This window comes from Sciurus vulgaris (assembly GCF_902686455.1).
Source record: "Sciurus vulgaris genome assembly, chromosome: 8".
NCBI classification, from domain to species: Eukaryota; Metazoa; Chordata; class Mammalia; order Rodentia; family Sciuridae; genus Sciurus; species Sciurus vulgaris.
This window is the reverse complement of record NC_136468.1, coordinates 100,085,381-100,106,879: the sequence shown is the minus strand read 5'-3', so window position 1 is coordinate 100,106,879 and position 21,499 is coordinate 100,085,381. Positions and strand designations below refer to the sequence as shown.

Sequence of the window (21,499 nt, the reverse complement as noted above, 5' to 3'; positions counted from 1 at the left end):
GAGACTCAGGCCCAAACAGGCCTTGCCTCAGCCCGCAGCCTAGGTCCCCTTTGGATGACCATTGGTTAACAAGTGGAGGCACCTCTGCCCACTAGCAGGGATTATACCCCACCTGAAGGCCACCACTCCTAGAGAGGCAGCTTCCTTGTGGAGCACCGCATTATCAACTTCCTCCATGACTACAGCCTACTGAAGGCTAAGGGGGGATATATATAGAAATCTTCAGGGACACTGTAAGTCAATAGAGGAAATCTGCAATATCTCAGCGGTCCACTGATACCTGAACAATATGAGAAAACAAGGAAAGAAAATGCTGCAAACAAATCTAGATGTTACATCAATAAAACCCAATGAGAGCATGGCAGAAGAAATGACAGAAAAGGAGTTCAGAATGTACATAATTAAAATGATCAGAGAAGCAAACGATGAGATGAAAGAGCAAATGCAAGCATTGAATGATCGCACCAATCGACAGTTAAAAGAGCAAATATAGGAAGCAAAAGATCATTTCAATAAAGAGTTAGAGATATTGAAAAAAAACCAAACAGAAATCCTTGACATGAAGGAAACAATAAACCAAATTAAGAACTCCATAGAAAGCATATCCAATAGGATAGAACACCTGGAAGACAGAACCTCAGACATTGAAGACAAAATATTTAACCTTGAAAACAAAGTTGAACAAACAGAGAAGATGGTAAGAAATCATGAACAGAATCTACAAGAACTATGGGATATCATGAAAAGGCCAAATTTAAGAATTATTGGGATTGAGGAAGGCCTAGAGAAACAAGCCAAAGGAATGAACAACCTATTCAATGAAATAATATCAGAAAATTTCCCAAATCTGAAGAATGAAATGGAAAATCAAGTTCAAGAGGCTTATAGGACTCCAAATACACAAAATTACAACAGACCCACACCAAGGCACATTATAATGAAAATACCTAACATACAAAATAAAGACAGAATTTTAAAGGCTGTGAGAGAAAAGAACCAAATTACATTCAGGGGGAAACCAATACGCATATCAGCAGATTTTTCAATCCAGACCCTAAAAGCTAGAAGGGCCTGGAACAACATTTTTCAAGCCCTGAAAGAAAATGGATGCCAACCAAGAATCTTATACCCAGCAAAACTTACCTTCCAATTTGACGATGAAATAAAATCCTTCCATGATAAACTAAAGCTAAAAGAATTTACAAAAAGAAAGCCAGCATTACAGAACATTCTCAACAAAATATTCCATGAGGAAGAGATGAAAAACAAAGAAGCAAATCAGCAAAGGGAGGAATTATCCTAAAGGAATTGTCAAATAAAGGAGGAAACAAGTTGTGTCAAACAAATAAATAAACAAAATTTTAAAAATGAACCAAATGACCGGGAAACCAAATCATTTCTCTATAATAACCCTGAATGTTAATGGCCTGAATTCATCAATCAAAAGACATAGACTGGCAGACTGGATTAAAAAGAAAGATCCAACAATATGTTGCCTGCAAGAGACTCACCTCAAAGAAAAAGATACCCATAGACTAAAGGTGAAAGGATGGGGAAAAACATACCATGCGCATGGACTCAGCAAAAAAGCTGGAGTATCCATCCTCATTTCCGATAATGTGGACTTCAAGCCAAAGTTAGTCAGAAGGGATAAAGAAGGCCATTTCATACTGCTTAAGGGAAGCATAAATCAGCAAGACATAACAAGCATAAACGTCTATGCCCCAAACAGTGGCTCATCTATGTATGTCAAACAAATCCTTCTCAATTTCAGAAACCCATTAGACCACAACACAATAATACTAGGTGATTTTAACACGCCTCTCTCACCTCTGGAGAGATCTTCCAGACAAAAATTGAACAAAGAAACCATAGATCTCAATAACACAATCAATAATTTAGACTTAACGGACATTTATAAAATATACCATCCAACCAAGAGTGAATACACTTTCTTCTCAGCAGCACATGGGTCCTTCTCTAAAATAGACCATATATTATGCCACAAAGCTAATGTTAGCAAATACAAGAAGATAGAGACACTACCATGTATTCTATCAGATCATAATGGATTGAAGTTAGAAATAAATGAAAGAGTAAAACACAGAAACTATTCCAACATCTGGAGATTAAGCAATATGCTATTATATGATGAATGGATAACAGAAGATATTAGGAAGGAAATTAAAAAATTCTTAGAGGTAAATGAGAACAAAGAAACATCATATCAAAATCTCTGGGACACTATGAAAGCAGTACTTAGAGGGAAATTTATTTCATGGAGCGCATTTAATAAAAGAAGTAAAACTCAACAAATAAACGACCTAACACTACAGCTCAAAGCCCTAGAAAAAGAAGAACAGAACAGCGCCAAAAGTAGTAGAAGACAGGAAATAGTTAAACTCAGAGCTGAAATCAATGAAATTGAAACAAAAGAAACAATACAAAAAATTGACAAAATAAATAGTTGGTTCTTCGAAAAAATAAACAAAATTGATAAACCTTTAGCCACACTAACAAAGAGAAGACGAGAGAAAATCCAAATCACTAAAATTCGGAATGAACAAGGAAATATCACAACAGAGAAGATGGAAATACAAAACATAATTAGAAGCTATTTTGAAAATCTATACTCCAACAAAATTGAAAATTTCGAAGACATCAACAGGTTTCTAGAGACATATGAATTGCCTAAACTGAACGAGGAGGACATAAACAATTTAAATAGACCAATTTCAAGTACTGAAATAGAAGAAGTCATCAAAAGCCTACCAACAAAGAAAAGTCCGGGACCAGATGGGTTCTCAGCCGAGTTCTACAAAACCTTTAAAGAAGAGCTCATTCCAATACTTCTCAAAGTATTCCATAAAATAGAAGAGGAGGGAACCCTCCCAAACTCATTCTATGAAGCCAATATCACCCTGATACCTAAACCAGACAGAGACTCATCAAGGAAAGAAAATTTCAGACCAATATCCTTAATGAACATCGACGCAAAAATTCTCAACAAAATTTTAGCAAATCGCATACAAAAACATATTAAAAAGATAGTGCACCATGATCAAGTGGGTTTCATCCCAGGGATGCAAGGTTGGTTCAACATCAGGAAATCAATAAACGTAATTCACCATATTAATAGACTTAAAGTCAAGAATCACATGATTATTTCAACAGATGCAGAAAAAGCATTTCATAAAATACAGCACCCCTTCTTGCTCAAAACACTAGAAAAAATAGGGATAGTGGGAACATTCCTTAACATTGTAAAGGCCATTTATGCTAAGCCCATGGCTAATATCATTCTAAATGGTAAAAAACTGAAAGCATTCCCCCTAAAAACTGGAACAAGGCAGGGATGCCCTCTTTCACCACTTCTATTCAACATCGTTCTTGAGACTCTGGCCAGAGCAATTAGACAAACCAAAGAAATTAAAGGGATACGAATTGGAAAAGAAGAACTCAAACTATCCCTGTTCGCTGATGACATGATTATATATTTAGAGGAACCTGGAAATTCCACCAGAAAACTCTTAGAACTCATAATTGATTTCAGTAAAGTAGCAGGTTACAAGATCAATGCCCATAAATCCAACGCATTTTTATACATAAGTGATGAATCTTCAGAAAGAGAAATTAGGAAAACTACCCCATTCACAATAGCCTCGAAAAAAATAAAATACTTGGGAATCAATCTCACAAAAGAGGTGAAAGACCTCTACAATGAGAACTATACAACACTAAAGAAAGAAATTAAAGAACAGACCTTAGAAGATGGAAAGATCTTCCATGTTCTTGGATAGGAAGAATTAATATTGTCAAAATGGCCATACTACCCAAAGTGCTATACAAATTCAATGCAATTCCAATTAAAATCCCAATGATGTACCTTACAGAAATAGAGCAAGCAATTATGAAATTCATCTGGAAGAATAAGAAACCCAGAATAGCTAAAGCAATCCTTAGCAGGAAGAGTGAAACAGGGGGTATTGCAATACCAGATCTTCAACTCTACTACAAAGCAATAGTAACAAAAACGGCATGGTATTGGTACCAAAATAGAAAGGTAGATCAATGGTACAGAATAGAGGACACGGACACAAACCCAAATAAATACAATTTTCTCATACTAGACAAAGGGGCCAAAAATATGCAATGGAGAAAAGATAGCCTCTTCAACAAATGGTGCTGGGAGAATTGGAAATCCATATGCAACAGAATGAAACTAAACCCATATCTCTCACCATGCACGAAACTAAACTCAAAATGGATTAAGGACCTTGGAATCAGACCAGAGACCCTGCAGATTATAGAAGAAAAAGTAGGTCCAAATCTTCACCTTGTTGGTCTAGGAGCAGACTTCCTTAACAGGACTCCCATAGCACAAGAAATAAAAGCTAGAATCAACCACTGGGATAGATTCAAACTAAAAAGCTTTCTCTCAGCAAAGGAAACTATCAGCAATGCAAAGAAAGAGCCTACAGAGTGGGAGAATATCTTTGCCAATCATACTTCAGATAGAGCACTAATCTGCAGAATCTATAAAGAACTCAAAAAACTCTACTCCAGGAATTCAAATAATCCAGTCAACAAATGGGCTAAGGAAATGAATAGACACTTCACAGAAGAAGATCTACAAGCAATCAACAAACATATGGAAAAATGTTCAACATCTCTAGTAATAAGAGAAATGCAAATCAAAACCACCCTAAGATTCCATCTCACCCCAATTAGAATGGCGATTATTAAGAATACGAGCAACAACAGGTGTTGGCGAGGATGTGGGGAGAAAGGTACACTCATACACTGCTGGTGGGGCTGCAAATTAGTGCAGCCACTCTGGAAAGCAGTGTGGAGATTCCTTAGAAAACTTGGAATGGACCCTCCATTTGACCCAGCTATCCCACTCCTTGGCCTATACCCAAAGGACTTAAAATCTGCATACTACAGAGATACAGCCACATCAATGTTCATAGCTGCTCAATTCACAATAGCCAGACTGTGGAACCAACCTAGATGCCCTTCAATTGATGAGTGGATAAAAAAACTGTGGTATATATATACAATGGAATATTACTCAGCCATAAAGAATGATAAAATGATGGCATTTGCAGGCAAATGGATGAAATTGGAGAATATCATGCTAAGTGAGATAAGCCAATCTCAAAAAGCCAAAGGTCGAATGATATCACTAATAAGTGGAGGATGACACATAATGGGGGGGAGGGAAGGGTTAGTGTTAGGGTTAGAGTTAGGGTTAGGGAAGGGGACAAGTATGGAGGAAGGAAGTACTGTATAGAGGGTAAAGAGGGGTGGGAGGGGTGGGGGGAAGGGAAAAAATAACAGAATGAATCAAACAACATTACTCTATGTAAATTTATGATTACACAAATGGTATGCTTTTGCGCCACGTACAAACAGAGAAACAACATGTATCCCATTTGTTTACAATAAAAAAAAAGAAAAAAAAAAGAATTAAAAAAAAATTTTCAAGTTGTATTACTTTTTTAACAGATACACAGAAATATAAAAAATGTACCTATAGATGGGGTACCACATTATGTTTTGATGTGCATGTACATTGCAGAATGTTTAAAGTAGGCTAAAACATATTTATCATTTCATTATGCTAAAAACTTTCAAAATCCCTCCTCTGAACTTTTGGAAATGTATGGTACATTACTGTTATCCATAGTCACCTTACTGTGAAATAGCACAGTGAGTTGTATTCAACAAAGTTTATGAGTTCGGAATTTTATCTGTCACACAAATCATCAATTTAACAGAATAATTCTTTTAAAAAATTCTTGATGACTCAAAATCATTATGATCAATTGTAATCCTGTTCTTAGAGGCTATTATGTATTCAAGGCAATTTTCCTTGGATTAAAAACCCTAGAATGTGGAACTCTAAATTCTTCAATAGGCATTTTATAGTCTTTCTGCCTCTTGCTTCCTTTTCTTAAGTTGTTCCTCACTGTTCACTACAGCCTATCTGCCTGCCTTCAGCAGCATCCCACCCACCTTCCACCCCGCCCAATGTCTGGAAGTCAACTACATGAGACTTATACTCTTAGAAAGTAGAAAGTAAGAGTTAATAGGTTCTGGATGAAGGTCAAATAGTCTCCTGAGCATCAGATGCATGGCAGCCTTTAGTAGCATTTCTTTCTTTTATTTGGATACTGGGGACTAAACCCAAGACTCGGCATGCTAGGCAAGAGCTCTATCACTGAATTACATCCCCAGGCTGAACCTTGCCATTTCTAATTTGGATGCTCTAAAGTGTCCTTGGTTTTCAGTTTTTTTGTTTTTTAGACTTCACTTCCTAATTCTTAATGGTGCAGTCTTAAGTTTCCTTATCTTCTACTTCACAAGTTGTGGGAGATAATTAAATGGAAACTATGAATCTGAAATTATTTAGAGCACAGATTGTTCACAGAAGGACTCTGCAAATTTCAGTAAATTCGTCCTCCCTTTTCATGTGTGGTTCATATTTAAGCTATAAAATCTGAACTCCAAATAAGTGAATGTTACTGCACTGTTTTTAGAAGGTTATGATTAGGATGGTTAAAAATTAAAGAAATAAAGGATGTGTAACCTGAACTCGTGTACCACTTGGGAAGCCAGCAGGAGAGTTTTATGACTGCTAGTTTCCATTATTTGAATAAAGGTATACATTTTACAACTGCTCACAATTCTGTCACCATATGTACCGTTTAGTGCCCAAAAATATGTTTGTATACTAAGTGCTGGTCCAGATAGCAAAACAAGGAAGAAGCCACAAGATAATACATCTTAGTTCAAAACAAGGACAGATTTTTTTAAATGTAAGTATCCAAAAATGAAGATTTCCATACCATCATTACAAGTATTTGGAATGGAGACGGTTGGGGATGTAGTTCAGTGGTAAAGTGCTTGTCTAGCACATACAAGGCCCTGATTTCAATCACTAGCACCATGAAAGAATGGCTAATGGCTGGATAGCTTTGAGATTTATAGGAAGGGTGTGAAGAAAATGAGAATTTCTCATCCCAAAATATGTTCTGACATAAAAATTATTTCTGAGCTGAAGGCAACTGAGAGGTAGCAAACCAAGGAACAAAACCCCTCATTTCTGAATTCTGAAGACAAGACATAAATTCTCCTTTACTGGAGACAACGCTGGTCTCCACCAGTGGAATCTGCAAACAAGTCTTACTCCATTAGTTTCCTCCCATACATTTATATTCTCACAGATTTCTGCCCTTGGAAGCTTAAAACCCTTTCTTTTGTCTTATCACTTCTCCACAAATTTATTCTTCTTTGTTGAAGATGCTATATAAACCAGAGTTCTGAGCCATTGCTTTGAGCTATTTTTCACTGGAGTTTGTCCTATATGATATGCACTGTCTTTAGTTTTAGGGGTCTACACCAATGAAGAAGTAAAATAGGTAGAAGTGATCTGTAGCTCTTCGGTGAAAGAATATACTAGATGATCTTTTAAGATCTGTACCATCTCTGAAAGATGATGTGTTATTCAGACAATCCAAGACCAGAAATTTTCATTTCTGTACTAATTTTCATGCTGAAAATAAATTCTGAAGGGTACTATACGGAAGAAATGCAAGATTTAAACTCATGATCAAATTTAAATTCATGATCAGCTACATGAATAAATACCAATTATTTATACCCATTAAGGGCTCAGATCAGAAACAGATGAAAAAAAATTTTTTTTCCTTTTTAAGCAGAAAAATTATAACTACATCAATAGCACCATCACCATTGCTGTACACATCACACACCCAGTGTAATGAAAAGGAACTGGGAACTATTCTTACTTTTTAAAACATCACTTCAGAGATGAATCATATAACATATGGACACTGACAGAGCTTGGGAATCCAAGTTAAGTAAATGAAGAGGGGAAGCAAACTAATTATAAAAAATTGATTTCAGCAATCTGTAGGAATGTAGGAACTCCAAGACAGTTGGATATAAACCCCACTCAAAAAGTTAAAGACAATTACATAAAAGAATGCCAATGAAAAGTGGGGATAGGGGTCAGTCACAATTATCAAGTTGTTATTGTTCTTAATGTAGGCACCCTTACCTCCTTGGGAGGTAGTAAAGGGTATGTGGTATGTTTTACCTGAAATCAAGTATCACATGTGTTTTTTTAGATAAGAAAACAGTGCTACTAGTCAAGTCTGATTTAAAGTTAAAATTAATGAGACAGCAAACATGATTTTAAAAAAATTATTCCAGATACCAACCTCCTATTTGTTACTTTTGGCTCAATTCTCATTGGGAAGAAATGATGAATACCCTAAAGAAGCAGACATGATATGTCTGCCTAGCATCTCTTTCTCTAGAGGAACTATCCACTCCTTACTCCAACAGGACTAAACCCGAATGCTCCATCTCACTGAAAAGCAAGGCAAGAGACCAAGGCCAAGAGCCCTGAGTACAACATCCCGTGGGTTTTTCTGGTAGTTTAGTGAAGACTGACTGACTCTCTCTAATGAGTTTGGGAGGAACAGAATCTGGAGATGAAGATGACCAACTTCCCTGACCATAAGAAGAATCTGCCAGTAAAAATGAAGAAAGGAGCAGATAAAGGGGAAGAATGTTTTAAAACTAGCTTATGGTAATGGTTACACAATTAATTCAGTAGTTACTAAAAATCACTGTAAACCTGAAATGGGAAAATTTTATGTATAATTTATATCTCAAAAAAGTTTACTGTGAGATCAGGATATGGCTCTGTGGTAAAGAGTGCCAGCTTAGCATGTATGAGGTCCTTGGTTCAAACCCTACAACACACACACACACACACACACACATACACACACACACACACCACAAAAGATAAAGAAGGGAAAAAAAGTTCATTAGACTAAAGAAGAAACAATAAGCAAATAGAAATCCTTCAGTGAATACTGAAAGTGGTTCAGGGGATAGCTATTAAAAACATTTTATTAAATATGTTTAACTGCAGGTATGGCAGTGGTAGAGTGCTTGCCTAGCATGTGCTAAGTCTTGGGTTAGATCCCCAGCACAACTAATAAGCAAACAAACTAGGAGACAACCGGGAAACCTGAATTTGGGATTAGATACTAGAAAATATGATGAAATTACTACCAATTTTCTAAGGTGTTACAATAATGGTATGGTTATGCAGGACAATGCCTTTATTCTCAGAAGATGTAAGCTGAAGAACATAGAGGTGAAGTTTCCCCAACTTTCAAATAGCTCAAAAAATAAAAACTTCTATCCTGAGAGAGAAAAAGTAAAAGTGGCAAAATGATAATTGATGACTGGTGAATATGGGTGTAGGGCTTGTCGGCATCTAATGCACTGCTCTTCTGTAGGTTTGAAATGCTTCAAAATAAAAAGCTGGAGGAAAATATCATTCCCATTTTAAACTAACTAAATACAAAAGAAATCACCAATGTAGTTTTCTGCATTACAAAAAGGGAAACATAGTTGATGTATAAATAGTCAACTTCAATTTATGATTATGTTAACATAGAGAAACTAATAGAACAAATGAGAACTGAAAGTATACAATAAATTATGTAGAGATTAAATAAGTTAAAACTTTATGGAAATGTTCTTGTGAACAAATACTTTGTGAAATGTCATTTAAATCAAAGGAACACAGTTATTAATTGGTTCAGGAAATCTTAAAGTTGTAGGTATGACCAAAATAAGACTGTTGAATGAAGGTCAATAAATTTTCCCATCCAGAACACCCATCTCACCTATACCTTTTGGCCTATAAAAAGATCAAATGAGATGATGTATACAAAAGTGCTAAGTTTCCATTTAAAAAAAAAAAATCTAGCCATACTCTGTACTAGGTTGTACATGGTTCAATGAAACATCATTTTTGGTTATTCTGGTTATAACTGGTGCTCCTCAATTTTGTAGTCAACATTATGCTAACAATTCACTTAAAGACATCGTTAGTGTTCATTATGAATAATTCTCCTTCATTACTCTTAGACATTTTGTCTTATTACTTGTTAAGCCACAGTATCTAACAATGTACTTACAACAACATTAAGTTTTAGCAGTTTGAACCTATTAAACATACCAGGAGAAAACAAATCTTGTTAATTAACCAAAAGCAAAGTTTACCTAGAAGTTGAAATGAAGTCACATTTATAGTTTCTGTAATAAAGAAACCGTTCTTGGCACTAGATCTCAAACTAAATTACCTAAGAAGAAAAAGATACAATATGCTAAAATATAAACTATTTTGTATACACAGGACAGCCAAGACAAGTAACTTAGAAGATGACAGAAGACAGAAATCATACCCACTAGCATCACTATAATACAAAGGATGGACACTTAGAAGTGTTGGTAAAGATGTGAAAAAAGTAGGAACACAGATCACTGCTGGTTCTTCTGTATCTTCACCAAATGGTACAGTTGCTTTGGCAGGTTCTCCAAATGTGAAACAGAGTTATTATATGACCCAGAAATTCTACTCCCAGATGTACATCCAAGAGAAATAAAAATATGTCCATAAAAAATCACATACATCAATGTTCATGGCAACATTATTCAATATAAGTAAAAAGGAAGAAACACCCAAATGTCCAGAGATGGATGAATGGGTAAACAAAATATGACATATCCATACAATGGAACATAATTCAGTCATTTAAAAAAAAAAAAAATGTAGTACTGAAGCCAGGCATGGTGGCAGAAGCTAAGGAAGGAGGACTGCAAGTTCAAAGCCAACCTGGGCAATTTAGCAACTTAGCGAGACACTAAAAAACAAGGGGCTGGGCATGTGGCTTGGTGGTTAAGTGCCCCTGGGTTCAATCCCTGGTACCAAGTAAATAAATATATAGAGTATTCACACATGCTACAACATTGTTAATCCTTAAAAACATTATGCTGAATCAAGATAGCCAGACAGAAAAGACCACATATTGTATGACTCTATTTATGAAATCCTAAAATGTCTAGAATATGCAAATCTGATAGGAAGTCAATTTAGTAGTTGGTTGGGGTAGGAAAAATCTGGAGTGATGGCTAGTGATCTGGAGTAATGGCTTTCTTCTGGAGGGAGTAATGAAGTGTTCAGGATTAGTCAGAGGTAATGGCTGTACAACTTGTGACTAAAGGGTGAATTTATAGTATGTGAACTATATCTCAATAAATGTTATTTAAAAAATTAGCCCCTTCACTGGAAAAGAAAAAGAACAACAAAAAAAAGACAATTTATGGAAAACAAAATACAAAAAAAACCCCAATGACTGAACAAAAAGTTTGAACAGTTGTTACCAGATAAATATAAGCTTTAAAAAAATGACAAGACTGGGTTTTACGAAATGAGCCAAAGCAAAGGATAGGGAGATATAAGCAGAGCAAATGATTGAGTTTTATTTTATTCTTAGCAAAAAAAACTACTAAAACCTACAAGCAGCAAATAAGAATAAATGAAGTAACAGGAAGAGAGAATAATAAAAGCTGTAATATGTAGACAGGAAAAATGAGACTTTGGAGACTGAAAGGGCAGTTACCAATTAACCAAGCATTAAGTGAAAGGGGATGGTGTCTCAGAAACCTAAGTCCTTAGGATGGAGACTTTCTTTCAAAGACTACAGGACTCAGGCAAAAAGAGGAGGGGAGTCAAATTTCCTCAGACTAAAAATGCAAGAGTGAAAAGAAGGAAATAAGACAAAAAAAAAGGAAACAAAACGTCACTCTCCAAGTCCTGCCACTGGAGGGCTGGGGAGATAGCTCAGTCGGTAGAGTGCTTGCCTTGCATGCACAAGGCCCTGGGTTCGATCCCCAGCACCGCAAAAAAAAAAAAGTCCTGCCACTGGAATGGCAACATGTACCAGAGGACCAGATTGTCATATCTCTAAGGTAGAAAGTCCCTAAACACCCACCCCAAGAACAAATATCATGCCAGTGAGACAGCAAGTCTCAAAGAGAAAAAGGCTACTTGGGTCACAGGAATGACAGGGGAGAGAGTGCTGCCCATAGACCAAAGGTACTCAGCTGAGTGAGAGCTTATGCACCTCGGGGGAAGAAGAAATTATAACTACACCACCTGCCAGCACTCCTGTGGCAGAAAGATGGACAATAGGTCATTGGGGGCATTGTTGAAGTTCTAGGGAGGAGTTCTTTAACATAAGGTCAAAAAATTAATAAAAGTCATACCACCCAGCACTCCTGGGAGAGGAAAGATTCAGAATGACAGACAGCAGGTTATGGACTGAGAGTTCATCCACAGACCCACATAATCTTGAAATTTTAAGAATCTTCAGAAAATATGTAACTTGAACTTTCTGGATAAATTTGATGGCAATGAAATTAAAACATTCTCCAGAGTGGAGCACTGGTGTGTGTCCACCACTGCCAGGTAGATGAAATGTGTGCAGGCTCTTAAGTCAACACCTGATTTCACACTAACATAGAGCATTCCAGCCAGAGGAATGAGTTTGCATACACAAATTTTGGGGAAAGAACTGCCTTAAAGCTTGATATTTAGGTTCTACAATCTTGTCCATAACCACCCTATAGCCATGTATTTTAAGCCATCTCCTCTGGGTAAATTCATCTAACAGCAAACCTGCTTTGCCATATGCCCAAGAGACCCACGAACCCAACACAGAACCATTACAAGTGAGCCTAATTCATCTGCGAAGCACAGAGAGCCTAGAAGAGAACCCCCACATTTTCATAGCTGTAGCCTAAAAGGGAAAAGGACATAACTTTGTGGCATTCACGACTATCTGGCCAGAAATGACAACAAAGTCCAGAAGAAGCAGGAAGAAAACTCGGGACTGTGATATGAACTATGAAACCACAGAACAGTCTTTACCTTGCTTTACCAGTGGGAGACGGAGGCAGGAGAATCACAAATTGGAGGCTAGCTTGGGCAACTTAGTGAGACCCTGTCTCAGAATAAAAAATGAAAAGGACTGGGTATAGCTCAGTGGTAGAATTTCCCTGGGTTCAATTCCCAGTTCTGCAAAAAAGAAAAAAAGAAAGAAAGACAGTGAATGAAGGACTGTAATCTGTGAAAGACATATCCATAGGTAAAATTAATATCCAGATACAAATGTATGCATATATATTCCACAAAGAATTGGATTTGCAATGAAGCAATTAGCATCTCTATTAAAGACACTGTTACACTACTACTTAATACAATCCTGGAAATATCAGTCAATATAATTAGATAAGATAAACAGAGGTATAACCATTGAAAAAGAAAGGGGAAAAAAATCCCCTCTATTTACAGATGACATGATAGAATATCTGGAAAGCCTAAGAGAAGCAATGATAAAAGTAACTTAAATATTTGGTAAGGTAGCAGCAAAACATATAAAAATAGTATTTATATATATGCATAACCATCTAAAAGATTTAATTGATAAGAAAACTTTAAAAGAACAACAAACAATAAAATACTTAGGAATTAAGAAATAATCAACAGAGCATGTTGGCACATGCCTGTAATCCCAGCTGTGAGGGAGCCTGAGGCAAGAGGCAAGTTCAAGGATGGCCTTGGCAATTAATAAAAAGGGATTGGGATGTGGCTCAATGATAGAATGCCCCTGGATTCAATCCCCAGTACTGAGGAAAGGAAAAAAGAAATGTTTCAAACTTATATGAAGAAAACTATAAGTCATTCCTCAAAGACACAAAAGTAGACTTAAGAAAATAAAGACAAGGCTTGTTCTAAGTTAAGATGTCTCAACACTATCTAGGTGTTAATTCTAAGTTAAATTTTAAGTTTTTGATGCAATCCCAATAAAAAAAGCAATGAGTTTTTTTTTTTTTTAAATAGAGTTAAGACAACTTGAAACTAAAAGTCATATGGAAAAATAAAATATATAAGAGGAGTCAGGAAAACACTGAAGAGGAGGAATGCCCATACCAGGTAACATACTACAATAAAACTACTAAGCTTCTATGTACTAAAACATTCTACAACACTGCTATGATTAAAACAATATGATATTGGTACATGAATGGTCAGACAATTCAATAGAATAAAATACACCCAACTACATACAATATGTGACAAGTGGGGTAAAGATTATTTTTTAATAATTAATGGAATTGACAGCCTGTTGGAAAATGACACATTAGATCCACCACACATAGAAATATATACCAAACGGAACTAAATGTGAAAAATGAAGCTTCATGAGTATTAGAAAAAAGCATGTGTGAACTGCTCTATAACCTGAGGTTAGAAAAAGATTGTCTAACTATGACTAGAACTCCAGATGTAGTAAATTTAAGGTTAACATATTTGACTATGTAAAACACACTTTTACGTGATATAAAACAGCACAAGCGATACCAAAAGATGACTGGGCAAAACATTAAACATTAAATACCTAATATTCTTGTTATGGTTTAAATGTGAGGTGACCCCAAAAGCTCATGTGTGAGACAATGCAATAAAGTTTAGAGAGGAAGTGATCAGGTTATGAGAGCTTTTAACCTAATCAGTGTATTTACACCTTGATAGGGATTAACTGGTGGTGACTGTAGGCAGGCAGGGTGTGGCTAGCAGTGGTGTGTCATTGGGGGTGTGACTTTGGGGTTTATATTTTATCCCTGTTAAAAGAGAGTAGTCTCTCTGCTTCCTGATTATCATGTTCTGAGCTGCTTTCCTCAGTCATGCCCTTCTGCCCTGATGTCCTGCCTCACCTTGGGCCCAGAGCAACTAGTTAGCTGTCTAGGACTGAAACCACTGAAACCAGAAACACCAAATAAACTTTTCCCCCTCTAAAATTGTTCTTCTCAAGTCTTTTGATCACAGTGGTGAAAAATATGACTGAAACAATTCTTTAATACAAAGAACTCTGAAAAGTTGAGAGGGAGAAAAAAAAGTCCAAAATATCAAATAGAAGGTAGGCAAATAACATACACAATTAATATTAAGAAATATTAAAATGATCCTTAAACTTATAAAAAATGCTTAATTCACTTGTAGTAAGAGAAATACTAATAAAAACTGCACTGAGATAACATTTCTTACCCACTAGACTGGCAAAAATTCAGAAGTTGACAGTATACTTTTTTGGTGAGGCACTGGGGAACAGGCACTCATACACTACTGGTGGGAATGCAAAGTAGTACAATCCCACAGGGAGATGTATCTGGCAATATCAACAAATCTACATATGCATTTATCCTGAAGATTTACTTCCAACAATACAAAGATTTTAGGATTAAAGAACTTTTAATCCTAAAATCATTATAATTTAACAAAATATTGGAAATTACTTAAATGTCCAAGTAGCACACTGGAAAAAAAAATCATGATATATACAATGGACTACTATGTGATTCCTATAATGAAAGTTATTTAGGTTTATGTATATTATTTTCTCAAACAGTTACTATTAGGCAAATACTTATTAAGTTACTTGGATCTAACCATTCAATAAATTGAACTGTTATGTGTTTCTTTTCTTTTGCCACCCGCCCCCCATTTTAGGGATTGAACCCAGGGGCACTCAACCACTGAGCTACAACCCTAGCCCTTTTTATTTTGAGACAGGGTCTTGCCATGTTGCTTAAGGCCTTGCTAAATTGCCTAGGCTGGTCTTGAACTTGCAATCCTCCTGCCTAAACCTCCTGAATCACTGGGATTACAGGCATGTGCACACAGTGGGAATAAAGGACTATGAAGGCCTTTAAGACAGAAGAAAAGAGCAGAAGTCATGTTTGTGTAGTTATGAGGTTACTATGAACTGAGGTCAATAAAATTTACAGTATACTAATGAAGGTACTCTCCTTAGTGTAGTAAGTACTGGAACAGATGTCATGCCAACACACAAGAGAAGCAACAAGCCCAGTCTCCAAGCTGTTTTTTGTTTTGTTTTGTTTGTTTGAGGGATGGGGTCCAGAGAAAAGAACCTGATCAAGATACAAATTTTGGAGAGGTGTAACCTAAATGGAGTCTGAAGAACCAGTAGGAATATAACAGACTGGGGGAAGGAAAGGATTCCAGGGAGAGGAAATGATAGAATAAGTAAACACTAGCTCTCCTGGAGCTCAGTACTGCTAGAACTGAATATCATGAAAGAAAGGAAGTTAGAGAGCTAGTTAGGTGAGGAGTACAACTGGAAGGTTTTGTATACATGATTGAGGATAAAAGGAATTTGCATTGTATTAATGGGCAAAAAGAATCCACAAAAGAATTTTAAGCAGGGAAGTGTCATGTTTATTCTAAACAAGTGCAAAAAAAAGATTAGAGTGTAGCCAACCACAGGCTAGAAGGCAGCTGCAGTAATCTAGACTAAATCTAGACAAGGGTGGCTATATTAAACCATCAGCAAGTCAGTGTGGCGACCTCCATTTTCAATGGATTACTATGCTAGCTAATGGACTGCATAAAAAGATTCTGTGGCTTAGATGACCACAATTACAATCTTTGCGGAAACTGGTGATCTTTGCCCCATCTTCAGAATGCATCTGGGAGTTAGTCATTTCATAATCTTGTTGAGTTTTCCTATCCAAAATGACATTGTCAAACACCGATCCTTAGTTTCAAAAGTGAGTTCAGCAATTGAAATTGGATTCCAGACTTGGAGATTATGTGTGACAAATATTTTGTCTACTGCACCTAATACAGGATATTAGTTGTGAAAGCCTTTGAGAGAGTATCATAATATTTTATAGACGCTTACTTTTCTTGATTTGTACAGACTATTCTCTTGATTTTGAGGAAATAAGCTTTGCTTTCATGTATAATTAAACTGAAGTCACAACATTGTTCTAAATTTCACTCACGCAGCTTTTAAAAATTCAATTTTAATTTCATTTTATATAAATATATGTATGGAAACCAAATTGTTTTGAATGCAATAAAGGTAGAAAAAGGTGTCTAAGGAAAAAAAAATAGCTGTTACTTATGGGAGCTAGGTAATGTATGAGCTGTTTTTTACTTAGAGCTTTGTCCTCTTTTTTAAAACCAAAAAATGATCACATTCTTCAAATTAAGTCCATTTGAAAATGCATTTTTTTAAAAAGTACACAGGCTTGAAAAAAGTGAAGAAAATTCTACTAGCACTGAATAGCAATTAGACCCTTAAAAAGAGTTTTAAAACTTGTAAGTCTCCATACTAATGTCAAAGAGAAAATAATTTATGGTCTCAAGTGGTAGAAACAGACTTAGCACACCTCTGCTCCTTTTATATATATAAAATTTTTGCTACTGTCCCATTAGTGGAAAAAAAAACTAGAAAACAATATGATGTCAAGGACAGGTCACAACAAATAGGTTTACAGTATTCCCCTCAAACAAGGACTGTTTAGGTATATCAGACGAAGTAAATAGTAATCAAAAACCAGAGCTGAGTTCCGAATACTCTATCAGAATTCCAATAAGAACAATGCCTAGATATTTTTCATCATGGCACACAAACTGTATGTGTGGGCACAATAACATTGTATTTATAGGTATATTGGAGACAGAACTGTTATTATCAAGAGGGTTGTTGAATTAAGGGAAATCTAAACTCTATACAGTGGTAATGCAGCTGAGATAAGAAATTGCAGGCTCCTTTCTCTATATTCTGAGAATTAAAATGTTTTATAAAATGATAAAAATCATTACTTGTCTCTATCCCTTTGAAATCACAATCTTTTCCCTCACTAACATTCTCAGTTTTTTATTCTAGTATTTCAAAAGTGATTGTTCTTGTCACTCATTTACAAAAGAATACAAGTGCATAATTACACTGATAGGCCCACATATAAGAAGTGACTCTTGTATATTCATTCATGTTCTGTAGAAGCTAAGCTTGAAAAACCAGTGCAAGACCATCACCAGATACTTGGAGAGGAAAGACATCGGCACCTTGATCCTGTTTGGATCGCCTTAAAGTAAAAATAATCCATCTGCAAGGAAAAAAAAAAAAAAAAAAAAAAAAACACTTCCCTCATAAATGATAGACAAGATTCTTTCCTATAATTAGTGTGGTTTTTTCCCCCTGAAAGCCATGCAAAAAAAAAAAGTGCTGTAATGAAGCACTGCTTCAAAATAAATGATACAGATGACTGCACACTCAGCAGATACTAGAGAACAGCATCTGGATCTCAGAACAGAAATGTGAAAATGGCTATTGGTAAATCATATCAAGGTCATATCAGGATGTCAGAGGATTTCACACATTCATGGGAAGAATGAGGTACTAAAAGCAATTCAGTGATGCATCACAATTTCCAAACAGTATTAACTCCCAATTTCCTCTCTGTGATTAAGGTAGGGTATGGATATTGCCTCCAAAGATAAATTTACAGCCTATTGCCAGGAAATCTCTTTCTGTTAACATGGATAGGCCCAAGAAGTAAACACTTAACACTACGAGAATACAAGTTATATTGCCTAATCATAATCCCCCAAATATAACTTTAACCTTTCAGGGGAAGACTGAGTATTGGAAGGTAAAGAATTCTTTCTGAATTGTTCTATGATGAAAAACATAACGACAAAGTAAAGTCTGTATGTGACAAGAACCTGAAATGAACAAAACAAAACAAAATATCCTAGTCCAACGAAATAAATGACATCTGGAGGGTGACTGTCAGATCACCTAGGCATTCAATCACTCAGTGAAGAAATGTGTGAAAATCTTCTGTGTTCTAGGCACACTGCTTGGAAACACAGTGATGAGTAAGACATGGCTCCTGCCCTAAAATTCAAGGTCTAAAAACAACGTTTTAAGAGTCAAAAGAGTCATTTCATAATACCTTATTGAGAGACAAAAACAAGTTAATAAGATACATTTAAATACATTAAAAAACAAAAGTTAAAAGGAATGCCTTTCACTGTGAAGAGTTTACTAATGAAATCTGTTATCCAATTTTTGGAACATTAAGTTGTAATTTACTTCCAGGAAAGGAATAACTTATGACGTATGTTTTAGAAAGGTTTTTCCAGACACACATCAAACTATTTGTAAATTAGGTGCTTTTCAGCTTGACAGGTAGGGCGTGGCACCGCAATTCTCACACTGCTTCAATGACACTTGGATGAGCTCTCACAAGTCTGGACATTCAGGTTTCCGAGAAAAGGCCAGTTAACTCCCTAATTCCCCCTAAACCTTGAAACAACACTGCCACCTCTGAGTGCTGTCACCTCCACCCACTTACACACACACACACCTAGGCGAAAGCACACAAATCTCATCTTCCACGTCTGGAAATCTTCCAGGAACGAATCACATAAGAAGCATTCCCCCCAAATATCTACATACTGTTCCTCGTTTAGAGACTAGGTTATCCTAACATAGATAGGTTAAACCTGTGCAAGAGCCCGAGGCCAGCTATTCCGTTCAGAGGGGAGCGTCTAACGACTTCAGTCTAAAAAACCATTCCTTCAACTGGCACAAAACCCTGGCCGAGATGCTTAAAAAGCAACTGCTCTAGTACGGGCAAAGAGTGGAAAGAAAGGGAAGAACAGAGGTGGAGAAAGGAGCAGGGACTGCGGCGGCGGCGATGAGTCCCCTCAGGTCGCGGGCACCGCCCGGGCGGGGACCTCAGCCGCGGGCCAGAGATGCGGGGTGACCTTCCTAAGAGGCCAACTCCGAGCGGCTTCCCAGCGCAGGGGACCTCGCCACAGCCGCCTGGTCTCGGGGGCGCACTCGACAGCACATCCGCGAACGCGGCGCCCAGGATTCCAGCCGGGGCTCGCCCCGCACTAGTCCCAGAGCACAACACAGGATGAGCAATCTCGGCAGCGGAACTCTGCGCCTGGGCCTTAGCCCTCTGCCGCCCGGACACACCCCCGCCGTCGCCACCGCGGCCCCAGCCCCACCCGGGGCGGCCCGGGCGGGCATCGCTCACCTGCACCGCGAGCCGGTCCGCCGCCTTCCCAGTTCCCGAAGCCGCTGCTGCGCTAACTCCGGCCGGAGGATACTCGGCCCTTGTTATCTGGAAGGCTCCGCGTCGGGAGCCGCAGAAAGAAGAGTCAGACGAGCGGCGGCAGAGCCTGGGCGGCTGGTGGAGGAGGAGGACTCCGGCACTTCGCTCTGGGGAGATCCACCCTCCTCCTGGCCGCTCTGCAGCAGCAGCCGCAGATCACTTCCGGGGCGCTGGGGAGCGGGGCGGAGCCGGCGGGGGAGAGACTTCCTGTCCGCGGGCGCAGAGGAGGGTAGTCGCTGGTCAGGGCCGGAGAACAATGGCTTGGAGGGCGCCGGCTAGCTTGCCTCCGCCCTTTGCGTGCTAAGGGAGGTCCGGCTGTCTGAGGCGGCTCCACCCTCGGATCTCTGCGCCCGACGAGGTGAAGTCACCTCCCGGGGGTCCGGGAGTGGCCGCGGGCTTCGTGGAATTCCCGGATCTCGGCGTTGGCGCCGCGACATCCTTGTCTCTCGTCTGGGGACCAGGAAGAGGTTCTTGGGAGAGTAGGGGAGAGGGAGGCCGCCATCTTGCTTCTCAGTGGCAGCCCCTTCTCCCCAGGCCTGTGAGGGTACAGGCTACTGTGTTCTGTGGCCGGGATTTTCCAGAGTGAATCCAGTGACTTTCCTTATCGCAGGCCGACTCCTAGGAGGTGGGTCAGTCGTCCGCCGTGTCAGGAGGATCTTGGTGGCTGCCCTAGGCCTCATATTTAACTGCTGACTCCAGAGAACTGGCCTCCACGAAGGGTCCGTGTGATTCCTTTCAAACTGGGTTTGGGTCCCCTTCGACACTTTAGGTGTGGTGTTGGTAGTCTGTGAAATAATCCTGTGGCTCCACGACAGAGACTTAGTATCTTAAGTTAGGAGTTTCATCAAATCGGTTGCTTTATTTAAGTCCATCCACGGGTTCGAAGTAGATGTTTAGCCCAACATCTGTTAGCAGCCACAGATTCTTATCTCTTGACATTATTTGTTCTCTTATTCTTTCTCTCCCCCCTCCAATTTGAATAATAACTACATGCTTGGCATTACCCATTCAAGGAATGCCCAGTCAAGTGGGCAGACAGACATGAAAGCAAATTATGATATTCGGAACTCGGTATATCAAGGTATACAGAGGAAAGAACCTACTGAGTCTACGTTGAGCTTTTAAAGATAAATAGGCACTTTCCCAGCATACAAATAGAGGAGATGGCAAATCTGAACAAAAGACATGCAACACAGGGTCAAATAATTGACAAGAATGAGTTATAAGCCTCAATGTTCAAGCGTGGGTCGCTGAAAAAGATGAGGCTGCAGAAGCAGACAAACCAAATCACGAACCCTTTTCCATGTCTTTGTGATGCAATGCAAGAGGAATGACCCTGGACAGATTTACAATTTAAGCTATTCGTTATTGGTGTAGGGTGAACAGAGTCTCTAGACCAGAAAAGAGAAAGGTTAAGGACTTGTGTGAGTGGCGTTCAACATCCAATGGAGATGGAATCCTAAAATATTTAGGAGAGATGAAGTGATAATTGATTGCTGTGGGCAGCTAGAGGTTGAGAATGAAGTGGCAATGATGTCGCCTTGTTTTGATCTGATGGAAGGCCAGGATAAAGGTGTATTTCACCAAATTAGAT

At 38.1% G+C, this 21,499-nt stretch overlaps 1 protein-coding gene across 2 annotated transcripts in view; it reads right to left on the bottom strand.

Annotated features, from left to right (window-relative positions):
• The window catches only part of RALA (RAS like proto-oncogene A), a 78,856-nt gene extending 58,870 nt beyond the window's left edge, over positions 1 to 19,986 (bottom strand). Inside the window, exons 1-2 of one of the 2 annotated variants that reach the window (XM_079151768.1) lie at positions 19,828 to 19,985; positions 12,833 to 12,979 (exon numbers count right to left, since the gene is read on the bottom strand). The gene's annotated coding sequence lies outside the window, so the exon portion shown is untranslated. Of the gene's footprint in view, positions 1 to 12,832; positions 12,980 to 19,827 lie in introns of both variants that reach the window. The other variant, XM_079151769.1, reaches the window with a different exon arrangement.
• Between the last annotated feature and the right edge of the window lie 1,513 nt (positions 19,987 to 21,499).